The sequence below is a fragment of the Peromyscus eremicus genome, chromosome 9 (assembly GCF_949786415.1).
Source record: "Peromyscus eremicus chromosome 9, PerEre_H2_v1, whole genome shotgun sequence".
In the NCBI taxonomy this organism is placed as follows: Eukaryota; Metazoa; Chordata; class Mammalia; order Rodentia; family Cricetidae; genus Peromyscus; species Peromyscus eremicus.
The window spans coordinates 3946306-3969381 of NC_081425.1; positions in this window are offsets into that span (position 1 = coordinate 3946306).

Consider the following 23076-nt stretch of genomic DNA (forward strand, 5'->3'; position numbering starts at 1 on the left):
GAGGAGGAGGAGGAGAGAGGGAAGAGGAGGAGGAGAGAGGGGGAGGAGGAGAGAGGGAGGAGGAGGAGAGAGGGAGGAGGAGGTGGAGAGAGGGAAGAGGAGGAGGAGAGAGGGAGGAGGAGGAGAGAGGGAGGAGGAGGAGGAGCAGGAGAGAGGGAGGAGGAGGAGGAGAGAGGGAGGAGGAGGAGGAGAGAGGGAGGAGGAGGAGGAGAGAGGGAAAGAGGAGGAGGAGAGAGGGGGAGGAGGAGGGGAGAGGGAGGAGGAAGAGGAGAGAGGGAGGGAGGAGGAGAGAGGGGGGAGGAGGAGGAGAGAGGGAGGAGGAGGAGGAGGAGGAGGGGGGGGAGGAGGAGGGGAGAGGGAGGAGGGGGAGAGAGGGAGGAGGAGGAGGAGAGGGAGGAGGAGGAGAGAGGGAGGGAGGAGGAGGAGAGAGGGGAGGAGGAGGAGGAGAGAGGGAGGAGGAGGATGAGAGGGGGGAAGGAGGAGGGAGTGAGGGGGGAGGAGGAGGAGAGAGGGAGGAGGAGGAGGAGAGAGGGAGGAGGAGGAGGAGAGAGGGGGGAGGAGGAGGAGAGAGGGAGAAGGAGGAGGGGGGGAGGGAGGAGGAGGAGGGGGGAGGAAGAGGTGGAGAGGAGGTTCAACAATAGCAGTTATAAAATTATTAATTCATAACTTCTTATATAAAACACATTATAACAAATAATCATTGTAATATATAAAGATAGCAGAGGAAAGAAGGAGAAATGGTAGAATGAAAAATTCTCATCAGAAAAATGTTACTCTATGCAGCTGGTGGTGCATGCCTGTAATTCCAGCACTCAGGAGGCTGAGGCAGACGGATCACCTAAGTTCAAGTTTCAGGCTAGCCAAGTCTATATATAGCAAGATTCTGTCATAAACAAATCAAGATACCTCAAAACAAATGACAAGTTGACTGCACCATTAAGAACTATAAAAGGACTGAGCAAATGATTTGGTCATTAAAGTAACTACTTGCCTACCATGTGAGCATGGGGACCTGAGTTTAGTCCCAGCACCCATGTAAAAAGCTGGTCATGGCAGCAGGAGTCTACGACCCCAATACTAGAGAACCCGGGGGAGAAAGGTGGATCCTGGCAGCTTATTGGCTGCTAGTTAGCTCTTCCCTAGATGACAGATGGTAACCGTAAACCAAATAAACCCTTTGGTCCCCATGATTGGCCGATAGCTCAGGCTTGCTACCTTATTTTCTACACGTCCTGCTTCCTTGGTGGCTGGCTGGCACCTCCCTGACTCTGCCCTTCTCCAGCCCCGCATCCTTAGTTTTCCCCAGCTATACTTGCTGCCTGGCTACCGACTGTCAGCTTTTTATTAACCAATGAGCATAATACTTACTCACAGTGTGCAGAAGGATTATTTCACAGCAGCTAGGAAGCTGGCTCAGTAGGTAGAAGAGGTGTGCACCCACATGTGGAGGTGATATCAGGTCAGGTACCTCCTTCAGTCACTCTCCTGTTCTCTGTCTTATTCCCTTGAGGCGCAGGCTCCCGCTGAACTGAAAGCTCACTGTTCCAGCTAGTCTGGCTGGCTGGTGAGCCCTCAAGATCCTCTGTCTTCACTCCAGGGTGCTGGAGTTACAGGCATGCACCGCCATGCCTGGCTTTTTAGGGGGATGCTGGGGATCAGTCCCTCATGCTTACAGAGTAAGCTGTTCTACCCACTGAGCCACCTTCCTAACTCCTTGTGGAAGATTTTTAATAAAGAAATGCTTCATGTGAAGTTTGTTTGTCTGTTTTCCTTCCCTTTTTCCTTTCTTTCAGGGGTGTTGGGGATAAAAGTTGGACATAATAGAGAAGTGTTCTACCACTGAGCTACATCCTTAGCCTGGCATTTTTTTGTGACAACATCTTATGTATGTAACCCATACTGGCCTTGGACCACTGATCTTTCTGCTTTTGCCATTGTGATGCTGGGAGCACAGGTGTGCTCACCACCCCAGCAACACAAGGGGTGTTTATGAAAGTGCAGAGAGAGTGAAGGCCCAAAGCATTGCGGGGACTGGAAACAACAGGAGTGACCCTGCATATGGAGCATCAGGGGTGTGTGTGAGTGTGTGTGTGTGCGTGTGTGTGTGTGAGAGTGTACGAGTGAGTGTGTGAGTGTGTGAGTGTGTATGTGAGTGTGTGAGTGTGCGAGTGAGTGTGAGTGTGTGTGTATGTGTGTGTGAGTGTGTGTGTGTGAGTGTACGAGTGAGTGTGTATGTGAGTGTGTGAGTGTACGAGTGAGTGTGTATGTGAGTGTGTGAGTGAGTGTGAGTGTGTATGTGAGTGTGTGAGTGTGAGTGTGTGAGTGTGTGAGTGAGTGTGAGTGAGTGTGTGTATGTGTGTGTGTGTGTGTGTGTGTGTGTGTGTGTGTGTGTGTTGGCCTGTACAATGCAGAGGGGAAGGGTTGCTCAGTTGGAATGAGTCCCGCCCTTTGGTGGAGGGATTTGAGTCATTTTTGATGCCCTGGCAGGGGAAAGACAGGGAGACACATTCCCTGACCTCCCTCTATTGTGCTATCTCTGATCTGTGAAGGAGCTAGGGCTAGGGGAAGGAGCATGCCATCATGTCTCTCTGGGCACTTGGAGACGGACGATGTGATGCATCTGATAGATGCGGAGACAGACTAAGAGGTCCAGCTACTCCCCAAGGCCATAGACCTGCTTGAGATTTAAAGTGGGGTTATGCATGCTAGGCAACCAGCCCACCACTATCGCCAGCCCAGGGCAGAGGCTCTCCTGAAGATCATCACTCTGCTGGTGACTGGTCTGGTTAGGAGCTCAGGTGGTATGTGAAAAGTTCCCCAGAAGAGTCCAGATTGTAAAGCACAGATGTTTGGAAACATGGTTTGTTGACATCTGTGCGGGTTTGAATGAGAATGGCCCCCATGTATCTCAATGCTTAGGCACCAAGAGTAAAACCAAGAGGATTAGGAGAATTAGGAGGTGTGGCCTTGTTGAGGAAGTCTGTCACTGGGGGTGGGCTTTGAGGTTTCAAAAGCCCACACCAGGCCCAGTCTCTCTCTCTCTCTCTCTCTCTCTCTCTCTCTCTCTCTCTCTCTCTCTCTCTCTCTGTCTTCACATCAGGATGTAGCTCTCAACTACTGCTCTAGCACCTGCCTGCATACCACCATGCTCCCTACCATGATGATAATGGACTAACCCTCTGAATCTGTAAGCAAGCCTCCAATTAAATGCTTTCTTTTATAAGATTTGCCTTGGTTGAGTGGGAGAGCAATGAAAGAGAGAAGATATTGAAGAGGGAGCCATTATGGGGTAAGGGAGAAGCCTGGTGCTAGAGAAATTCCCAGGAAGCCATAAGGATGACTCCAGATTAGAATACTAGCAATAGTGGAGAGGATGCCTGAATCAGCCTACTGCAGTAATTAGATTGTTGAACACCCTAACTGTCATCGTAGAGCCTTCATCCAGTAACTGATGGAAGCAGATGCAGCGATCTACAACCAAGCACCTGGCCGAGGTCTGGGAGTCCAGTCTAAGAGAGGGAAGAGGGAGTCTATGAGGGGGGTGTGTGGGAGGGTGGGGGGGTGTCAAAATGGGGAAACATATGGAGACAACTGAACCAAGCTCATAGGAACTCACGAACTTTAGACTGACAGCTGTGGAACCTGCATGGGACCGGACTAAGTCCTCTGCATTTGGAGACAGTTGTGTAGCTGGGTCTGTTTGAGGGGCCCCTGGCAGTGGGATCAGGATCTATCCTTGATACATGAACTGGCTTTTTGGAGCCCATTACCTATGGTCGGACGCCTTGCTCAGCCTTGATGCAGGGGGAGGGCCTTGGTCCTGCCTCAGCTGAATGTACCAGGTTTTGCTGACTCCCCATGGGAGGCCCTGCCCTTTTGGAGGAGGGGATGGGGGGTAGGTTGGGGATGGAGGCTGGGGGGGAATGGGAGGAGGAATGAGAGGGGAATCTGTGGTTGGTATGTAAAACGAATAAAAATTATTTTTAAAGAAAAAAAAGATTTGCCTTGGTGATGGTGTCTTTTCACAGCAGTAGAACAGTGCCTGAGACACTTGCAGTATTCATGCTGGATTTACTAAAATACAAGCTACCAGAGCAGTCACAGTCTGAGTGCTACAGGGGAAACCCGGGGCTCCTCTTTGGTTCTTAGTCTTGTTAATAAAAGAACTTAAAACGGACTCAGTAAAGAACTCACAGTTTTATCAGATTTTGAGAAACAACGATGCAAACAAGCTGTGAAGCTGGGCAGCCGCTGGGAGAGAAATCCGTGCCTTCCAAGTTAGGCCAACATGTTCAGCAGCGGAGGTCAGCAAGCAGGCACGTGGTCAAAGGGGGTAGCTTCAGAGAAAGAGTAAGGAAGCCCAAAGCGCCAGAGAACATATCCTTGGGCTCTGGCCAGCATCCGAAAAAGATAGAACACCATCTAGGAAGCAGACAGAGCCCCTCTGGTGGAGGGAAAACCTTGCCCATGAAGCCCCTTCCCTAGCTAAGGAAGCAGAATCAACTCAGATGGCAGGCAGTGTGTTAGAGGAACACCACTCACTTGCTGTTACTGGAGGACCTGAGTACCTTAACAGACCTTTGGCTTTGCTCATTGATTCGCGGACCACACAGCTGGGCGACAACATTAGTTTCCCACTAGCTTCGCTCTTCTCAGCACTTCTGATGGCGTGTTCACTGGGTTCCATTTCAGAGACTCTTGGCTTTGGCCCGCAGGTGGCTCATGGTGACAGATTAGAACGAGAGGGCTTGGTTCCTCCGGCTTCATACTGTAGCTGTCCCCTTTGCTTCTTTGACCTTTGGGTGAATCTCAACTCATCTCTGCATGTAGACATGCTAGTCATTTGAGAAATGCTGTCTCTAAAGCTATAATCTGGGGTAGTCTTGACCCACAGCAGCCTCGTCTTCCCCCTTCCCTACTTGAAGGCCAAATACACTCAGCAACCAACGTCACCACACCAGGCCATGAGGGGAGAGATATCTGAAGTTCTGGAAGTCTCTACCTATTTCTGAAAGAGTCACAGATGTTCCTCTCTGATAGCTCATCTCTCTTCCTCATTACTCTCGTTCTGTGTCTGTTCTTCTTCAACTCCTGGGGAAAGGAGCTGGTCCGTGAGCCCATCTTCCTCTTCTCCACCCTTTGGCCACTGTTTGAGTGCAGACACCTTCTTCCCAAACACTCACCTCCAGACATTGGTTCTCCTGATAAGCTCCTGGTAACAGCCTTAGCAGACACTAAATCTCTTAGCACCTTACCCTCAGAATTCATAGCTTCTGGAACTATATAATGCACTTCTGTTGCTTATAAATTGTCCAGTCTAAGGTGTTTTGTTATAGTATACTAAAGGGACTAAGAGGGGGTGGTAATGCAGGATTCCTTCCTGGAAGAAGGCATTTTAAACGAGGATCATTGGAGAGAGCTATTCTCTACGGGATTTCTACCCTGAGAGATGCCTTTCCCTGCAGTGTCTTGCAGGCACTCAGGGAGGAATTGGCCTTCCGTCTGTGGGCTCTTCAGTGACTAGCATTTGTCTGATGCTTAGATCAGACCAACCCGATGCTAGAGGGTGAGGTCATTGCCCAGGAAGAGCTACCCAGTAACAAAGGGTCTCAGGCCCAGCTTGCCCCCGTTCCCCATCCCTGTCTGTCTCTCTGAATGCCCTTTAACACCATATTCTCCTGCAGGTATCACAGGTATCCGCCAACACACCTGGCTTCTCCCTTGGTTTCCTGGTGTGAGAATTCTTACAGAATGTTGTGAAAAGTGGAAGACATCTTTTCCCACACTGAGGAGTGGGCAGGACTTAGAGAAAGTCAATTTATCTGACGGTGAAAGAAAGAATTGAGAACCTTCTCATAGTGGAATATTGATGAGTTTGAAAAGTCTCGTTTGCCGCAGAAAAGAGGAGGTAAACTTCTCTCTCCTCTTCCTCCATGGATTTTTAAAACTGACCTTGGCTGAGACTGGAGGGTCTTAAGGGTGGGACAGACGTGGACCAATTTGCCACTGCAGGTTGTTGAAATCAGCACATGACATTTGGGGGCTCGTAGAAGTGTGGCCGAGGTTATAAAAGGGTCTGATCTTAGATTTGTAAATAATTGTGTGTTCAGAGGCTGGAGTGAATTGTGAATCTTGAAAAAAACAAAAAGCTCCTAAGGAGGAAGAAACAGAAGCAATCAATGACCCCCCATCTCCACATCTTCCCGCCAGCATCAGGTACTCCAGGACCGCTTTGTACCGATAGCATTCAATTTGTTTATTTCTTTCTTCTCTACACATCCACCAATGAGGCTGGTTCAATCTGGCCTCCTAGCAGAATGAAATCAATGACTGCAAAGCTTACATCTATATTTGGGTTCAAACTTTTCCTCTCTCAGTTTTTCTTTTCTTTAAGATGAATCGATGGGATGAGTTTTCAGGACTGTGTGAATAGATTTCTTCACAGGAAATGATGAAAGCTCTATCGACCACAGCTCTGGGCTGGAGCCCTGTTGCTTTGCTGAAATGGAGTGAAGCAGCAGAAGCCTTCTGAATCAGACAGACATTTCAGCCTCACGAAGGGGTAAACATTTCAATTTTCTCCTCAGGCTCAAAACAGAGATGGGACTTTATCTCTTCAGGGCTACATTTCCTCACATGGTCATAAAAATGCAGAAGAACTTTCCACTTAGCTACTTCAGGACAGCTAACTGTTTCAACATGGATAGATTGGTCACAGAAATAATATAAAAGCACCACTTTAAAAAAAAAAAGAATTACTTCTTACTCTGTGTGTATGAGTGTTTTGCCTGCATGTCTCTGTGCGTACTATGCATGTGAGCGGAGAGACCAGAAGAGAGCATTAGATACTCTGGAGTTACTGGATGTGGGTGCTGGGAACTGAACCTGGGTCCTCTGGAAGAACAACCAGTGCTCTTAACTGCTGAGCCATCTCTCCAGCCCCAGGACCATTTCTTAAAAAATGAAACTAATAATTAATATAGAATATTTTTCTCATCTTTGTCATTTGCAACCAAGTGAGATTTAATAAGTCTCATGATACTTGGCCTACATTCATTCCCCTTTATTTAGCCACTTTCCTGATTTTTATAAGCAGCCTTTCTATTACTTAGTACTTTAAATCTAATTAACTGGTTTACTTGTTTACTGTCTGCAGGAAGGAACGCACGTGTGGTATGGTGTGCCCGTGCAGGTCAGAGGACAACCTCCAGTCTGTGTGTTTGTTTTGTTTTTAAGACAGGGTTTCTCTGTGTAGCCCTGGCTGACCCAGAATTAACTCTGTAGCCCAGGCTGGCCTCGAACTCAGAGATCCACCTCTGCCTCCCGAGTGCTGGCACTAAAAGCCTGTGCTACTACCCTGGCACAACCTTGGGTCTTGATCCTAACCCTTGTCCGAGTTAGGGTCTTTTGTTCACCGTCGGCCCCATGAGTTTCTAGGGACTCTCTTGTCTCTCCCCTCCCCCGTGTGAGGACAGGAATGTGGGTGTCACAGATGTTTGGTACTGCTTCTGGGGATCTGAACTCGGGTCTCACACTTAAGCAGCAAGCACTTTACCCAGGGAGCCATACCTCCAGCCCTGCACCTGTTTTTCATCAGGCTGGAATAATCTATGGTAGGTTGTTCATGGCTTATTCTATTATTTCAAGTATCTGCCAAAGTATTCCCTCAAAAGAGCTGTCTTCTTGTCCTTTTGCTCCCTCTTAGTGCAGGGCTGGAACCCAGGGCTCGCGCTTGCTAGATGAGCGCATGCCATCCCTCTGCCAAAGCTATTTGGCCACTCGGTATTGTCATGTATTTTGTTTTATTTTATAGCACAATTCACTGTCTGACATATGTTTGTATTTTTTGTTTGTTTGTTTGTTTGTTTGTTTGTTTGTTTATTTATTTATTTATTTATTTATTTATTTATTTCGTTTTTCGAGACAGGGTTTCTCTGTGTAGCTTTGCGCCTTTCCTAGATCTCGCTCTGTAGACCAAGCTGGCCTTGAACTCACAAAGATCCACCTCCCAAGTGCTGGGATTAAAGGCGTGCCCCACCATCGCCCGGCATGTATTTATTTATTTTTGCTAATTCTTCCCTTCATTAAAATGTGAGCTGCTTGAGGACGGGACTTTGCCAAATTGTTATTATCACCATAATCAGGATGTCCAGGCTAGTAATGCTTGCTTAATGTTGAACAAATCAACAAAATCTTGAGAAACAAGGGATGGAGGCCTGATTTGTGGGTACTGGGGGTGTATTATATTAGTTTCTTTCTTTCTTTCTTTTTTTTTTCTTTCATTGCTGCAACAAAATACCTGACCAAAAACACCTAAGGAAGGAGAAGTCTCCTTTGGCTTTTGGTTAAAGATGCAATGATTACATTAGTGTCCTCGACAAAGTTCACCTCTAGAACCATTCAATTACCAAAGTATTCACACGGAAAGCTTGCAATAATGTGAGGAAGTTTACGGTTTTGTTAGGCCACAGCCATAGCATCCTTGGCTGCATGTGGGTCATGGGTTGAACATGTCTGGATAGTCTATCATGTCAGGAAGACAGAGAGGCAGGATCATGGCATTGCTGCTCACAGGGACCCACTGTCAGGAAGCAGATGGATGTGAGTGTTGGTCTCAGCTCACTTCCTCCTTTTATCCAGCCCAGGACCCCACCCCAGGGAATGGCCCCACTAGCTGTGGGGGGCTTCCCTCTCCAGGTAAGCTTTTCTGGAAATGCCATCACTGAGACACTGGAAGAGGCTTCTCTCCACAGTGATTCTCAACCCTCCTGAGTTGACAGTCAAGACGAACTGTCACCAAAGGGTATTTGGTGGTACTGGGCATTGAACCCAGGACCTTGTGCTTGCTAGGCAAGTGCTCTGTCTCAGAGCCACAGCCACAGCTAAACCTTTGTTTCGCGTGATGGGAGGGTCGGCACTCAGAGAGGGCCAGAAAAGACACTCCATGGATCTGGGTTCTCAAATCTCCACAAAGATTTTCTCTTCTGGAGTCAGGTTGAAACTAGATCACTGCCTGCCTGGTGTGATAAGTGGATTCTATGTGCCTTAAACTATCCAAAATAAGTCTCAGGATGGTCTGTGTTATCCACAAAGGACTTTATTTAGTGATAAGTATGCCGTGGGAGATACATTATCTTTGTCTGGCAAACTACCTCCCAGTGAGGTAGGAACCTGGGGAGGTCCAACCAGGCCCTCTGCTGGAGGGTTTCTCACAGGCTGTGAACTAGGAGGTCTTCCTCAGACGTGCAGCTGTCTCCTGACATCACTCATAGTTCAATGCCTCATGGGCTGTTGGCTGATAGCATGCTGTTCATATGGCTGCTGTCCAGATACTGGCTGCCTTTAGTTCCTGTGCATATGGGGCCCTTCAACACAGCAACCGACTTCATCCAAATCAGCAAATCATGTAGCTCAGTGGTAGAGGACTTTCCTAGCACGCACAAGGTCCTGGGTTTGGTTCCCAGCACCACGAAACAGCAACAGAAATAAAAAACCAATTGAGAAGGTAAAGAGACCGGTAGGAAGGAAGACAGCAGCTGCCTGCAGGATCTTGAGTGACATGCCGTTGCTTTTCCATACTCTTTCCACCAGAGCCTGTTCACCAGTTGCAGCTTGAATATAATGGGAGCAACAGTAACTTCCGGGACTTGGTTTACTGGGCATCATTTTGGGGGAGCTGCTTTCTACAGAAGGAAGCCAGAGAGGGGCATAGATGGGCTGGAGAGGAAGCTGTTTGCAGTGACAGATGACTTCATTCTAGTTTACATTTAGTTTATAAGCTTGAAATGTTTCCTTACCATTTGGATGGAGCCAACTGGTAATCTCAAAGCATGCTTATCTTGTATTACTAAGGAATTCTGGCACTTGTTAAAGATATGGAGAAAGGGAGCCCAGCGGTGGTGGCACACGCCTTTAATCCCAGCACTTGGGAGGCAGAGCCAGGTGGATCTCTGTGAGTTCGAGGCCAGCCTGGGCTACAGAATGAGATCCAGGACAGGTACCAAAGCTACACGGAGAAACCCCTGTCTCAGAAAAACAAAACAAAAAACAAACAAAAATATGGAGAATGGGGCTGGAGAGATGGCTGAGTGGATAAAGTGAGGACCTGAGTTCAGATCCTGAGCACCTATGTAAAAAGGTAGGAAATGCGGCATACACTTGTAATCCTGGTGCCAGAGAAGATTGGAGCATCTGTGCAATTCACAGATGAACTGGCTCAGCAAGATTCTGTGCTGAAACCGAGCTCAGCAGCTGTGGTCAAGAAGAGGGATGGGAGGAGCCTGGATGAAGTTAGGTTAAGCAGAGGGTCCTGTTCTGTTGGCTCCCACCGTTCTGGAACTCCTCTGCTTTGCTGACCAGCACTGGTGTGCTCCACTCACAGAGGCCCTGATCTGAGGGATGGTGTCCTTGTAAGAGGAGGAAGAGACAGACGAATTCTCCTGCCTGTGTCGAGGAGAGCTGCAGGCCCACAGTGAGAAACAGCTGTCTGCAGACCAGGAGGAGGGCCTTACCAGAAGCCTCCACAGCCAGCCTTTTCTTTTTTCTTTTCTTTTCTTTTCTTTTCTTTTCTTTTCTTTTCTTTTCTTTTCTTTTCTTTTCTTTCTTTGGTTTTTCGAGACAGGGTTTCTCTGTGTAGCTTTGGCGCCTTTCCTGGAACTCACTTGGTAGCCCAGGCTGGCCTCAAACTCACAGAGATCCGCCTGGCTCTGCCTCCCGAGTGCTGGGATTAAAGGCATGCGCCACCACCGCCCGGCTGGTAGTCACTCTTAAACTTCATTTCCCTTCCATGTTGATGAGACTAAAAATAAGGCCAGAAGTTTAAGTTGGAGATTCACAAGGTTCTGATGGCAGACCGTGATGATGAGATGGGAAGTTCATCGATGAGAAATAAGAAACCTAAAAGGTCTGGGAGAGGAAACGGCACTTCTTAGCTTCTTAGGACTCACAAAGCAGAGTACCATCCCTCAGACTGTTTTTGTTACCTATGTAGTATTAATGAGGAAAGCAAGTACAGAGTACTTAAATAATTTGTGGAAGCTGTAGTCTCCCTCTCCCTCTCCCTCTCCCTCTCCCTCTCTCTCTCTCTCTCTCTCTCTCACACACACACACACACACACACACACACACACACACACACACACCCTGTTTAACAGTGCCTCTCTGTGATCTTCATTTATGGTAATCCAGATGACTGACAAACTCCTCTTTCCCGCTCTGTCGTTCCCTTATTCTGCTCCAGCTGTGCTCAGACTCACCATGTAATAGCGTAGCTGCCTTGAGCTCATGGTGCTGCTGCTCAGTCTCCCTTGTGCTGGGATTCCAGGTGTGTCTCGCCATAGTTGTGTTCTCTTCTGTTTTAGACTAAGTCTCCTGTAGCCCAGGCTGGTCTTGAACATGATATGTGGCTGAAGATGACCCTAACTTCTGGTATCCGTGCTTCCCCCTCCTAAGTGGTGTGATCACAGGTGTGTCAGCATGCCAGGTTTATGGTCTGCTGTGGACGGACCCCAGGGCTTCATGTGTGCCAGGTACGCTCTCCACCACCTGAGCCGCACCCGCCGCCGCCCATGTTCTATATCATTGAGTAATTTATAGTGGTGTCTTGTGACTCATTAACTTTAGACACTACTGATTAGTGTCCTGTTATAACAGACAGGTATTTAGATTTTGTGTACCCTTCCTCTGTGCCATCTTCCTGCTGGAGTTCCAATTTAGGGTGTGAAACCAACACTCTTTTCTTAATTATTGGGAGAATTATGGGGATCAGATCACTGGGCCTGAGCAGACACAGCCCTTGCTGTAGATATGAGCTGTTTGTTACATGCATGTAGATGTAACCAACCGTCTTATTAAATAAGAAACACAGAGCCGATTCAGAGAAGAAAGCTAAGAGGTCAGAACTAAGAGCCTTACCCTTCCTGCTTCAGCTATCCTGCTTCAGCCAAGAGAGCTCTCCGAAAAAGAGACCTACTTCCTGTGTGTATGTCTTTAAATAGTCTAGCTGTTCTGCCTTCTCATTGGTTGTAAACCTAAACACGTGACTGCCTTGTCACTGCCTGTATGTACCGCCCTCCAGGTCCTTAAAGGTGTGCGCCACCACCGCCACGCACTTGCTATGGCTCTAAAACTCTGACACCCAGGCAACTTTATTTATTAACATACAATTAAAATCACATTTCAGTACAAGTAAAATACCACCACAGAAGAGAACTCTGGTACCATGGGAGCAGAATGTGGGTAGAGTGAGTGAAAGGGCTGAATCAGCAGAGTTCTCTCTCTCTCTCTCTCTCTCTCTCTCTCTCTCTCTCTCTCTCTCTTCCAAGCTCACCATCAGCTCTGTCCCTGAGGGAATGGCAGAGAAGGAAGCCAGAGGAGACTCCCTATATTTTTACTCTGTTACTTTTTTTTAAGTTAGGATTATCCTGATTAGTTGTTTTTGTGTTTTGTTTTTGTTCTTTGTCAACATAATATAAGCCAGAATTGTCTGAGAGGAGAGAACTTAAACTGAGAAAATTCCTCCAAAAGATTGTGCTGGAGGCAAGCCTGTAAGGCAATTTCCTGATTGATACAAGAGAGCCTAGCCCATTATGGGTACAGCCAGTGGTCCTGGGTTCTGTAAGAAAGCCGACCGAGCAAGCCGTGAGGAGCAAACCAGTAAGCAGCACCCCTCCATGGCTTCTGCGTCAAGTCAACTCCTGCCTTCAGGTTTGTGCCCTGTCTGAGTTCCTCTGCTAGTGGATTACGATTCAGGATATGTAAACCAAATAAACCCAAGTTGCTTTGGTCATGGTGTTTCATCACAGCAATAGTAACCCTAAGACACACACTATGGTGATTTGAATGAGAAATGTCCTGCATAGACTCACATATTTGAATACTTGGTTCCCAGCTGGTGATACTGTTTGGGAGAAGTTATGGAACCTTTAGAAGGTGGAGCCTTGCCGGGCGGTGGTGGCACACGCCTTTAATCCCAGCACTCGGGAGGCAGAGCCAGGCGGATCTCTGTGAGTTCGAGGCCAGCCTGGTCTCCAAAGCGAGTTCCAGGAAAGGCGCAAAACTACACAGAGAAACCCTGTCTTGAAAAACCAAAAAAAAAAAAAAAAAAAAAAAAGGTGGAGCCTTGCTGGAGGAAGTACGTCACAGAGGGCAGGCTTTGAGTTTATAATCTTGCCCTAGTTCCGGTGTACTCTGCTTTATGTGTGTTTGAAGATGTGATCCCTCAGTTTCCTGCCACCAGGCCTCACCCCTGCCAGTATGGACTCTTCCTCTGGAACCTCAGGCCAAAACAGAGGTCACTGTTGGCAGTCCTTTATCACTGCAACAAAGTAACCAAAACAGATACAAAGTAGTTAGTTTCAGTATGCTGTTTGGTACACAGTATCTTTATGCTTGTTCTCTTACCCACTACCTTCCCCCAGGTCTCCTCCTCTCGGGGTCCCCCCTTTCCCCACTGGTGCTCCTTCACAAACTAATATTCTGAAAATGAGAGAAAACGTCTGATACTTTGGCTTTTTTGGATTCATTTTTTTTGTTCTTTGTTCTCCACTTACTTTAGGATACCTCCTCCCTCACAGTCTTCACAGATCCCTTTTATTTACACCCACACCCACACACACCCCTAAATTCTGCATTTGAGAGAAAACATTTTTGTCTAGTCTAGCTTATTTACTTACGTGATAAGCTCCAGTTCTATCCATTGTCTTGAAAATGACATAATCTTATCCTTCTCTATGGCGGAATAAAACTCCATTGTGTACATATGCCACACCTATATATATATAATATATATATAATATATATATATTATATATATATAATATATATATATATATATATATATATATATATATATATATATAAAATCTATTTTTCCTTGTGCCCCCATTGGGAAATGGGAGGGAAATTTCCTCTCCTGAAAGCAAACCTGAGGGGAGCATCAGTTTTCCTCCTTTGGGTCCAGGTTTGTTCTTAAATAGCTGTGTTAGGGACTCGGCTGTCCCAGGGCCAGAGGGTCCTTCACATGCTCAGGCCAGATGTAACTTACACTGGGAATTAAGCATGGCAGGTAGGTGCTGAGGAGCATTCAGCTCAGGAATTGCAGATGGAGTTTGAGGCCAGTCACATTCCACAGCCGTCTGCCCTTTGGATTGGACTCTACCATTAATCTGCCACGTTCAGTGTCCTGAACAATAGACTTATAGAAATGATGCTCACACAGCCCATTTTGCTGGGCTATTCTCATACCCAGCCGAGCTCATTTCAAGGCATTCAGACTATACCACAATTAGCTGCTGACACTATCCTAAAATAATGTAAAGCCAGGCCAGTAATTACACACTGGAGGAAACTATGTATAGGGATCTGATTAACTTGTAGGGTGGTGCAGTGTTCTGAGCTGAGAACATGTAGAGCAGAATAGTTGAGCTCATAGTTGGGAAGGATGAAACTCCAACTGCAAATCCTGAGCTAAATATTTAACATCTTGCTCTAAAAGCATTAAAGAAGTGTCTGGACTTTGTGGGTCAAGGGATGAAAAGGACCACCACATCTTTCCCGAATTTACCTGTAGGTGGTACTGTAAGAGACATCCAGGGAAAACCCCACCAGTAACAGATGACTTATACTGGTGACCGCAGCTGTCCGTAGGGCGGCTGTTGTCCTTCCGTCCTCCTCATCCCAAGGCTGCTCATTGTGACTAATGCAGGTGATGTGTGGGTTATATTTGCAGAGGTTCTGGAATCATTTCACATGTGTGCATTGGGGAATTTCCACCTTTGCTCCCCACCCCATGCTTTTGTGATATCCTTGACAAAAAATAAATAATAATGTTGTGGTTGGGGTGTTCTCAGCTCCGCAGCCGTAGGTCACTCCCATACCATGCAGCTCCTGAGTCCCAGCTCAGGAAGTTCTCCTGCCAAGCATCCGTCTTGGCCCGAGGAGGCTTTACTTGGGTTCTCAGCTGCCTTCCTACTCAACGACATCTACGCTTCCTCCTGAAGTTGGTGTCTGACCTGCGTCCTCTGCATCGTCCTCTAGACTTCCTTGTCTCCAGATGACCGTGTGGCTGCAATCAGCTGTCTCTTTTCTGGACCTAGAGTTTTCCAGTATTGCTCTTGGCATCCCTGTGTGTGCCCAGGATTCATGGATTTGTCTCAGTTGTGACATTTGACTGATATGCTGAGATTTGGCTGGTAGGAAGTTATCAGCAGATATTTGCTGAATGAATGAGTGATGTGGCAAGGAAGGCACACCGGTGGGGACAGGAGGCATTCGGTCACACTGTTACCTCACCAAGGCTGTCCCCAGTGACATACTTCCTCCACCAAGGCTCTGCCTTCTTAAGATTCATAACCTCCCCAAGCAGAGCCACCCCTCGAGGGCCAAACCCTTGAACCTCAAACCTTTGGGGCTACCCACTGGGGAGAAGAAAAGAGAGGCCACAGGAAGTCCATGTGAGGGAGAACAATACGTTATCCTGTACAGTCAGAGGTGATCCACCACAACACTCACTCACTCTTACCATAACAACCCTGAATTTTGTGGCTTCCTCATAATCTCATGGGGGTAAAAATCATTAATTTAAGTGATGATGTCATTCAGATTACCAGGGATGGCTTGGGTCTGTGATTTAGCTAATGATATCTGAAGGTTTCCTCTTCAAAGGTATTGGGAAATGTTTTTGACTCATGACTGAAACATTTTAAATATCAGCCCCCAAAAGATGGAGAAGGGCAGGGTGAGGGAGAAAGAGTCTATCTAAGTGTGTGATTAGTGGAATTGTCTAGCCAAATATACTGTGGGCCAATTGGGGTGTTTTCCAAGAAAGGGGTGAGTTGCAGGCAGTACAGCCTGTACAAGGCTGTACGTTAGGGTGATGTAACAGTCAGCGCTGGATTTAAGGAAACAAGGAAACAACCACAAAACAACTGTTCTCTGTCGGTATTTCCAGAAGCACTACTTAATCACATGAGACAGCTTATCCATCACTCAAGACTGTCTAGGCTCTGTGTTTTATAAGGCAGAAGGATATAAAGTATCGAAACCAAAAAGGTTTCAGTTGAAGGATTAAAGCATTGTAACTGACACAGAGCAGATCTCTTCCAAATACAAGGGATGCTTCTCATTGGATGTACATGCCGTTAAGTGTCTGTATATACATACTGTGTACCTGGTGTGTGTGTGTGTGTGTGTGTGTGTGTGTGTGTGTGTGTGTGTGTGTGATACAAATGCATGCAGGTGTCTGCAGAGGCTAAAAGAGGGCTTCAGATCCCTGGAGCTGGAGTTAGAGTGATTGTGAACCACATATGTGGGTGCTGGGAACGGAACCTGGGTCCTCTGCAGGAGCAGTGCACACTCTTTCCCACTGAGCCGTCTCTCCAGCCCCTGCATCCCAACGTCAGTGATTGTAAACCTTTGTGGAACAGATGCTCTGTCAGTGCCTTTTGCTAGCTGCTGGCATTCTCCAGCTCTAGTTCTTTGATTTGAATATGATGCCATCATGAACATAAGAGAAAATTCTAGAAAAACCCTAGGAAGAGCTCATAAAAGGAAGGACATGCTTTAAAAAAAAAAAAAAAACTATGTCTTTTCATTTGTATTTCAATTTTTTCTAATATCAGGACATCAAATTGTGATTTTCATAACTTTTCTGGTTGTATCATTTAAGGAATTACCAAAATTATAAACACATTACTTATAAGTTACAAAATTAGACTTTTGTAATGCATTTGTAGTAGTGTGAACCAAGGGTTATAATGAGATGATTATTGTGTGCATAGGAATAGAAAGGATATATCTGTTAATAGATGTGATCTTATTTTTGTGATTTTTCTTCTTAGACATTATTTGGATCCCAGTGAAACATTTTTAGAAGGCCAGATTATTTTCACACGGAGAATGACTATTTTTGTTTACCATCCCAAAGACAGTCTCAGAGCCAGCAATCTGGGAGTCATTCCTGTATGGAATAAAAAAATAGATTCTTGCAGCAGAAGTGAAATGGACACTTCTTGTCAGTCTTGATGGAACAAAGCCACTTGACAACTGATTTACCACGTGCCATGCCTCAGATGTTAGGAGCCTTGGAAGGAGTCCTGGTGTTGAAGGATGAGGCAGATGGGTGTTCTAGAGACCTAGAGTTTATTTTGGCTTCAAAGCTGGTTACTATTCTCAGAGACAGAAAACTGGGCAATAGCATGCTGTAGCAGAAGGGACAGCCTCAACAAATGAGCTTGATCCATTGTTTTAAGAGTCCCTTCCAAAGCTAGGTCACAGCACCATATTGCTTCGTACGGGGTATGAAGTACATCTTATTTACAGGACTCGCTTTCCTTGAAAACGATGAGAAGCCACTGCATAGATAGGCTGTATTAATTTCAACATGAGGAGGTCCTCATTCAGTTACCCAGTAAATCATTGCATTATTGTCATGTACCTTGCTGGTATAACTGCCTACCTGTACAAGTGACCATCTGTAACTGGTCCTCTAATGCCAGCAGACTGAAGGTTTGATTTCCTTGACATGGGCTCCCATAGTTCTCAGCATTCCTTGTAGTGTAACCGAGGTCAGGTATCTTGACGAGGATTTCGGGCCATGAAGAAAAGAGTCTCTTGTCATTTGTGGTGTGAAGCAATTAAAAGTAAACAGGATTTCCGTTATTGACTTCCTTCTGGTGGTGACCATTTTGCCATGGGGGGAGGGGCACAGCATGAAAGCAGCTGCTGTCTTTGTGTGGACACATGGAGGAGTGTATCCCTGGAGAGTTCTTAGCCTGCAAAAAACATTTTGTGAACAGGAAAGACACTTTGGCTCTGCTACACCATTGGGATCTGGGTATTTATTTGTGGCAAAAGCGAGTGTCATGCTGACTCTCACTAGTAGCCTTGTCTTAGTCTGCTTGTGCAACTGTAACTAAATACCAGAGACTGGATCATTCGTAAAACCAGAGACTTTTTTCTAAAGTTCCAGCAGTTGGGATATCCAAGATCAACATGTCTCAGGCTTGGTCTCTGTTGAAGGCTGCTCTCTCTGCCACCAAATGATTGTTTTTAACTGTCTTTACATGGAGGAAAGGAGAAGAGCAAGAAGCACCAAACCGGGGGCTGGAGAGATGGCTCAGTGGTTAAGGGCACTGACTACTCTTCCAGAGGACCTGGGTTCAATCCCCAGCACCCACATGCCAGCTCACAGCTATCTGTATCCTAGGGGGTCAGACACCGTCTTCTGACCTCTTCAGGCAGTACATACATATGATATGCACAGATCTTCATGCATTAAATACATCTTTAAAAAAGTGAACCAAACTGTCTTAGTCAGTGTTTTATTGCTGTGAAGAGACAGAATGACCAAGACAACTCTTGTAAGAGAAAGCATTTAACGGGGCTTGTTTATTCATTTTAGTTTTAGTTCCTTATCATGGCAGAGAGTATGGCAGCCTGCATGCAGATATGCTGCTGGAGAAGTAGCTGAGAGTTCTTCATCTGGATCTGCAGGCAGCAGGAAGAGAGTGAGTTACTGGGCCTGGCTTGGGCTTCTCAAATCTTAAAACCCACCTCCCAGTGTCACACTTCCTCCAACAAAGCCACACCAACTCCAACAAGGTTACACCTCCTAATTCTTCTACATAGTGCCACTCCCTGATAATTAAGCGTTCAAATGTGTGAGCCTATGGGCGCCATTCTTACTCAACCACACACAAACCAAGTCAAGTATAACGGCGCATGTCTGTAATCCCAGCACTAAGGAGGCAGAGAGAGTGTGTCCGAGACAAGTTTGAGGCCAGCCAAGTCTGCACACTAGAATTACATAGTGAGACTTTGTCTCCACAAACAAACAACAAAACCCAAGTGAATAACCAAGCCCGGTCCTGTGAGATGGTTAGGATATTCATTCTCTGTGTTCTGTTCCTCTAGAGAACCCTAACTAGCACACCTTGTGTGAAGCTTCTTTTATGGAAGCTGTATTGACAGGGGTTTGGAGAGTCCTCATGTGCCGATCATCACACCCCGCCTCTTAATCACATTGCACTGGAGCTTAAGTTTCAACATGAATCTGGGAGGAGCCGCACACACATTCATCAGTCGCAGAATTGGGAGCTACTAACCAACTAACTGCTTTTCTTACTGAGTGAAATACAGAAGCCGAGCGACCACAGCCTGCTGTAGCGTGGGTACATGCCTTCCTGGAGGGCTGTTTTGTCACTGGTCATTTGTCCTCAGAGCCTACTGTGTGAGCAGGGCCGAGAGCTGTGATGATGTGACCTGCACAGTAACCTTCCCTAAGTCCGAGGGTGACGGACACATTTGTGGAGTTTACTAGGAGAGCCAGGATGGGCGTTCCCATAGTTAAAATGTACATAGAAGGGATAAAGGATGCTTTGCAGTCTGGGGCAACCCTACAGACTGGATCCAGAATGTCTCTAAAGACCCTCATGTTAAATGCTTGGTCTGCAGACAGTGGTACTGTTTGGTAGAACTTTTAAGACATGGGTCTTAGAGGGAAGTTTTAAGTTACTAGGGACCTGGCCTCAGAGAGGATTGTGGGAGTCTGGTTTCTTCCTCTTTCCCTGGCATCTTGGCCATGAGGTTAGCAGCTTTGCTCTGCCATGTGTCACATTGGCCCCTCACCCCCATGTCTTGTTTTTCCCTAGGCCAACTGTCCATGGACTGAAACCTCCAAACTATGAGTCAAAACCTTTTCTCTGTTGACATTGATTTATCTCAGGGACTTGTTGTCATGGTAGGAAGGTAGCGTAGGGAGACCACAAGTTGTACCATGTACCTGAGCTGACAGGGCTCTACAAACCCCATTAAAACACACCACAAAGACACAAGCATCCAAGGATAAGTTTGTGTGTTCTGGGTCAAGCGGTGTGCAAATTTGGAACATGAAGTCATTATTATGAGACCAGCATTTTTTTGAAGAATATTTTTATGTTCAGAGTAGATTCTTTAACCCAGGCTGGTGGCAAGTTCTTTAGACTTTGCTTTCCTAGCTTGGTCAGAACAGCCTCAGATTCTGGACTTGATGGGTTGATTTATTTTTTTCTGTCATTCTTATTGGTCCTAACGGCTTTCCTCAGCTAGGCCAGCTCCTCTGCTTTCCTAGTTAAGGTTTGTAAAGACACAGTAGGATTGGCCTTTTTGAGAACCAGGTACCCCAGTCCTCCCTGGGTAACAGTTGTGGTGTGAATGTGCTCATGCATCTGAGCATGAGGTGCCCTTTTCACTGGAGGAAGTGAATCACTGTGGGCGGGCCTTGAGATTTAGTAACCCATCCCTACTTCCTGTCCTCATTCTGATTCTTGACTGTAGATGCATTGCGGCCAGACGCCTTCCCTCTCATGATGGACTGTATCTTGAATGACCAGTCAGAATATATCCTTCACAGCTCTCCTGTGTTGCCCCTCATCAGGAATTTGGTGACAGCAATGAGGAAGGTAACCCACGCAGTAATGAAGGCAACTTCTGTCTGCCGGCACCAGGCAGTCAGGGAAGACACCGAGCTCAATGAGTACAGCACCGCCCAGCGAGCCTTCTCGTTTTCTGTGACAGAAGTGACAATGTCTGTTCTAAGGCAGGTGGTCTCAGTGGGACACCCTGGTTTAGGGGTTGCTTGTTGATTGTCTTACCCTGTATCCGACTGCACTTGGGGCAACCTTAAGCAGTTGAGTCTGACTGCCTGTGGCCAAGGTGAACTGTCAATCTCAGCCTAAAGAAGAAGATCCTTAGCTACTGCAGCTGGATGTAGCTAGGTCATATGACAAGCAGAGGGGGTGGCTGGCTACTGCACCCCATTTCCAGGTAAATCTGTCAACTTGACACAACCTGGAATCACCTGAAAAGAGTCTTAATAAAGAACTGTCTAGACCAGGTTGCCCCGTGGGGAATTGTCTTGATTGTTATTTGGTATAGGAAGACTTAGCCCATGGTGGGCGGTACCACTGCCTAGGCGGAGCCCTGAATTATGTAAACGTGAAGAAAGCTAGTGAAGAAATCCAAAATGATAAGCTGAGAAACCTTTCTCCCCTGTGCTTTTGTTCAGGGTATTTGTCACGGCAACAGAAATGAAGGCAGGACACATTGAAATGGCAATAATTTTATTTTGATTTGAATATTTTAAAATAATCTGAGGAGGAAAAGGAAGGGGGAAATGATATAATTGTATTATAATCTAAAAAAATAAACCATTAAAAAAGTAAAGGTCATACATCATCACAGCCTAAAACAAATTAAAAATAATTTGATAGCATGTAAAATTTTGTGCAAAAATAATTCATGTATCTTTTTAAAATCAGTAAGCTCTGGGCAAGTCTGCTGCCTCCTGGACGCTAATGGCCTCTGTTGACAGAGGCTTCCAGATTGGTCTCAGAAGGCTGACTAAGCCTGTACTTTGAGGAGACACTTGCATCATGTTAAGGGTTTTCTCCCATAGTGGACTGTCATTTCTTCTTTTAAATGAAAAGGGCTATATCAAATCAGTTCGATTGTTTTTCTCCTTGGCAAGCAAAGATGAATTTCTCAAATGCTATGAAATGGCATTAGGCCTTTTTTCCATTAGTTTTCTCTGGCAGTGTCAAGAATCGAACCCAGGTCATTGCATAGTCTACCCCTAAGCCATGCCACAGCACCGTTCCCTGGTGATTGTGACTATGTTACAAGCAGTAGGATGACTGTTGTGAGGTATTATCTTAAGGTGTGTTACTTTTGTTTATGTTGCATTTGTTTAACTCTGTGAAGCCGTGTTACTGTGCCTGTCTAAAAGACCTGATGGTCTAATAAAGAGCTGAACAGTCCATAGTAAGGCAGGAGAAAGGATAGGCAGGGCTGGCAGGCAGAGAGAATATATAGAAGGAGAAATCTGGGAAGAAGGAGCCAGAGAAGGAGGAGGACATCAGGGCCAGCCACCCAGCTACCCAGCAGCCACTCAGCCACCCAGGAGCCACAGAGTAAGAGTGAAAGTAAGATTACAGAAGTAAGAAAAGGGAAAAGCCCAGGGGCAAAAGGTAGAAGAGATGATAGTTTAAAGTTTAGAAAAGCTGGCTAGAAACAAGCCAAGCCAAGGTCTGGAATTCATAAGTAAAAATATGTCTGTGTGATTTCTTTGGGAGCTGGGTGGCAGGCCCCCAAAGAGCCAAGAGTAAAAACAACCAACAACAGATGACTTTATTCTCATGATTTCTATCTTAAAAAAACAAGGTGAACAGGCGCGCAGGGGTGGGGAGCAGTATGATGGCTCGGTGGATAAGGGAACTTGTTTCCAAGCCTGGCAATCTAAGTTCAACCCCCGTGAGTCATGTGGTGGAAGAGGAAACCAACTTCTGCAAGTTGATACTCTACACTTACAAAAATACAAAATGAAGGTGGGAAATTTTTCTAGATAACAAGGTGGAGAACACTTGAGGAAGGACTACACTGTTGTCCTCTGGCCTCCACATGCGCGCACACACACACACACACACACACACACACACACACACACACATGGGGGGGGGAGAACAGTCGATTAAAGGCATATTAGTTTTAGTGTAGGTAATTACAGAATCATGAGAATAAAGGCACCCTGCTGCTAGTACATATTCAGTCAACAGGGACAGTGCTGGAGTGACCACATGTTTAGGTGCAAGTTTTTAAAGATTCTTTTCAGTTTGTAGATACTAGGAAAACATCACCTATATGCTGTATGCCATCGCTCTGATGGTGAAACAGGTCAGCTGCCCAGGGCGAGGCAATGTGTCTACTGCCTCTTTGTCAGCTAGGACACCACCAGCTGTGTGAGCCCTGCCTGGGCTGCAAGCCACCCACGCTGTTCCTCTGACACTTTCCCTCAGTCCCGTGCTCTGACTTTTATAACTGTGGTCTTACTCACCAGGGGGTCTGCCATTCATCAAACTGAGAACCCCACATCAGTCCAGGATTGGTGGACCCATGGGAGCCACCAACAGCCATTTCTGTTCTTTGGTGTCATGGGCTTGTATCCCTTCCTATACACAACCAGCCTGGGCTATAAAATGCCAAAGAAAAGCTTTAATTTGGAGATGATGGTCTTCTTTACAATGTATTTATATTATCCCTCTA